Source organism: Sinocyclocheilus grahami, unplaced genomic scaffold (genome assembly GCF_001515645.1).
Source record: "Sinocyclocheilus grahami isolate Dianchi unplaced genomic scaffold, SAMN03320097.WGS_v1.1 scaffold6.1, whole genome shotgun sequence".
NCBI lineage: Eukaryota > Metazoa > Chordata > Actinopteri > Cypriniformes > Cyprinidae > Sinocyclocheilus > Sinocyclocheilus grahami.
In genome coordinates this window covers 1,634,508-1,638,305 of record NW_015505185.1, presented here as the reverse complement: position 1 = coordinate 1,638,305, position 3,798 = coordinate 1,634,508, and the positions used below count along the sequence as shown (strand labels likewise).

Below are 3,798 nucleotides of genomic sequence, written 5' to 3'. Positions count from 1 at the left end.
AATCATCATCGTAACTGATATTTGGTCATGAATGCAGGTCTAGTAAAAACTACAGTTATTCTAAGCCTTTTTAAAACAAAATCAAGAATACTCTTTGTGCTTGGCCTCACGGGGCATTCAAGGCATGGGCCTCGATTTAAAAGTGATTTAAAAAAAAAAAAAATCCTCCTAAATAAAATAGCCATTAGACCATTTTAGTTGCAAAAGAACAATTATCAGACTATCATTATTAGCAGATTACATTTTGGAAAAGGTATGTCACTATAAATAATGAACTCATCAATATTGATCTTGATTGCCTCCTGATTGTTGGTTAAAGTCATATTTGCTTTAATTCTATAATAATTATATGTAATTAATTTGATTCAATGTAATATTAGTGGTTTTGAAAGGGTTAATCTCTCTTTAAATAGCCAAACCTGCCTCTGGAAATAAAAACCTGGGGACAGAAACTTGCTGTGAGAAAAAAAAAGAAGAGAAATACATATTTAAAATTTTGTTTTACTATAGACTTAATAATAAATAAATAAATATTCAGCAGAAGAAAAAAAAGTAACTCTGTCCAGAGCAATACTTAACCCTAAACACAGCCAGAAAAACATAAACACAGTCCTAACGCAAAGTAACCACACTAACTACACTGGTCTGCCTCTAGATTGACAGGTAAGATATATTTATATATCTGTTCTATGTCAAATACTGTCATTCTGACAAAATGCCACGCTTAAGCTATGTATAGATAAATAAATGCAACCAAATGTGGAATTATGCAGACATTTCAGATTAAGTGCCTCTGGCAGGACTTCTCTGTGCAGGTAAACCTACAGGTATGTTTGAATATGACTTTATAATTTCAATAACATAGCAAATTATGTCTAAAAATGTTTAATCCAAACTCATGTGGCACACAGAACCTTTTAACCTGAAGACTGAAGGAAAGTGTCACGTCATGAAACTGATGTGTATGACTTACTATGCATGCTGAATGGAGAACCGTCACTATACAGATTGCGCTGTGTATTGTGTATAGGTTGACTCACCTGCCAAGTTGTCCACCTCTTTCTCCTGCAGCAGATTGACAGCGTCATCGTCCCCCTCCAGCATCAGCTCTGTCTCAGGGCTCTGGCAGACCACCGCCTGGCCGCGGAAGCCCTTCCTCCCTCTCAGGGCCTCATCTTCCTCAGGGCCTGCAGAGAGACAAGGGTGATGAAAACGGACATTATTTGTACTTAAGCACATTTGAGAATCACAAGGCATAAAAGACACAGTAAAAATAAATATAAAAATACATTCATTAAAAGTTATACTGTGCAGTGTATCATATTATATTATAAAAAAATATATGGTGGATTTATTATTTTTTCTTTTTTTATGGTGATTTCTTGGCCAGGTTTTTGTGTATCTTTAAATGAATTTCGAGTCCACAGAAAATCAATAAGCCACAACAGATAAATAGATAATGGTAACCAAGCAACATAGGAACTTGGTTTATTTATTTAAGTCGAGTCAAAGTCGACTAGTCGCTGATGACGTCATTAATGAACAAATAAGTTGTGTTGTCCAGTTTGCCAGTATGTTCGCCAGTTCCCGCCTCCTTCTTCTCGGGTTTTGGCACCAATGTAACAACATTCCTAGTCACGGGAAGAAGGAGGCGGGAACCGGCGAACATTTAAAGAAAACTTTAATAAAATAAACAAACACAAAATGAAAGTAAAGCGGCAGCCTCTCGCGGACGACTGCCGCACACAAAACACAAAATAAAGTCCAGGCCTGGTCCTCTCTCGTCCAACACAGTCGTCACTCCTCCTTTTATCCTTCCGGAGCTCCTCCGTGGGACTCGAGACCGGTGAGTGGTGCAGGTGTCGTGCATTAGCATTTTCTCCACCGGCCTCGCTCAGTTCCCACGGCTCTCGGCCCCACCCCTCTCGTCACAGTAAAGATTATATTAATATGAATACATTAGTGAGAGCGATTGCGTGTGTGAATTAATTAGACCTGGCAGCGTCTCTCTACTAGTAGTGAAGCTGTGGAATTTAGTTATTAAGAAATATATGCTTGAACTTTTCAGTTTCTAAGCTATTTTATTGAGAAATCACAGAACAGTGTTGAATCACAGAAAACACGTTTTATTTCAAAATCCTGACTGGAACCACAGGCAAACTATAACGTTTTACTCTAAACTGTTTAATTCTCCTTTAAAGAGACATTTCGAAGTTCATTAGGCATAATGCAATCTGCTCTCTAAATATGGACGGGAACGAGATTGAACCGACAACGCAATTAAGCGACTGCTGATAACACCAAAGCTCATCAAGCAGCCTTATCTGAGGGAAAAAGAAAAATGATGCAAAAAAGTGTGTAGCCACTTTTTTTTTAATCAAAACAAAAAGATCATTCATCAGCTTTAATTACTAAATAAAAGAGAGAAAAATGGCAGTCAGGTCTGACACATGTCACTGCACACTGGATTCGTCTTGTGTAAGGTCAGATTTGCCTGAGACACCAGAACAGAGAGATTCTGTGAAAAAAAAGGAAATAAGAAACGCTTATCTGAAATAGAAAGTGTCTGACACTCTTTTGACGTGTTTCTTTTCAGTGCAGCATTTAAAATGTTCCCTACACTCCCGTGGGGTTCATGTACCTTGTCTCAAAGTGGTCACGTTTGAATGTTGTCAACACCACTACACAGACGAAGAAGGAAAAAGAGAAGGAGAGAGAGGAAAAAAAATAAAATAACATAGCGGGCTTCCTGCTCTGTCTCATATCTCAGGAGCTTTCATCAGAGCCAAGGAAGAAGTGGGACCGCTTTTCGGAAATAGGGAGCGTGTAACATTTAGAGGCACAGAGCCAGCAAGCGGTCATGGATCAAAGCAGATGGAGGGAAACTTAAGACCGTAATTCTGTAAACCGTCATTATGCCTGCATTAAAGCAGGGAGAGCTGATGGAGCTGAGCTCCAGTCTTGACTGGCAAGATAAAGCTTAGGACCTCAGTGCAATGCAGACAAAATAAACCAGGCGGATTTTGACAAGAAAATTATCCTGAGCAAATGGGGAGAGTTTGAGGGGGAAAAAAGTGAGTTTTAAAAAGTATTTAACTTTAGGATGTTTTACACAAAGAAGGCCACAAGAAGGAAAACAAACCTGTGCATACATAAAGTCCCAGCAGACCTGGTCACTGCATATCATCAGTTGCTGTATTTGTTGCTAACTTGTAGACGTTCCTAGTTTTGGTAGCCCCTAGTAATAGCTACAAACATCATTGACGCTAATATATCATCGTGTTCACATTAAATCAATTTTATATCACTAAAAATGCACATTCTCAAAAAGGTTGAATGTTAATTAAACCACTGGATAATGCATCATATCATAGAATAACATTAATCAATGTGTGCTCTTTGCCATTATGGTCATCCATCTGTGCCACCAGGCTATTTGTGTTCACAATTAATTGTCATTCATTCAAAACATAGATCAAAATGCATTTAATGTTGTCCATGTACATGGTCACAACATAAACATTTTCTGAAAATGTACTCATCTTCAGACCATTCAGGATATCAAAAATGTAGTTTCTTCATCAGAAAAATTTGGAGAAATTTAGCATCATATCACTTGGTCACCAAGGGATCCTCTGAAGTGAATGGGTGCCGTCAGAATGAGAGTCCAAGCAGCAGATAAAAATATAATGGACCATTAAGTAACATCTTGTGAAGTAAAAAGCTGTGCCTTTGTGTGTGTGTATATATATATATATATATATATATATATATATATATATAAAACATTCTCTATAT

General features: G+C 37.6%; 1 pseudogene; it reads right to left on the bottom strand.

Moving 5' to 3' along the window:
- Positions 1-3,798, bottom strand: part of LOC107587887 (neurobeachin-like) — a 258,279-nt pseudogene that overhangs the window by 94,950 nt on the left and 159,531 nt on the right.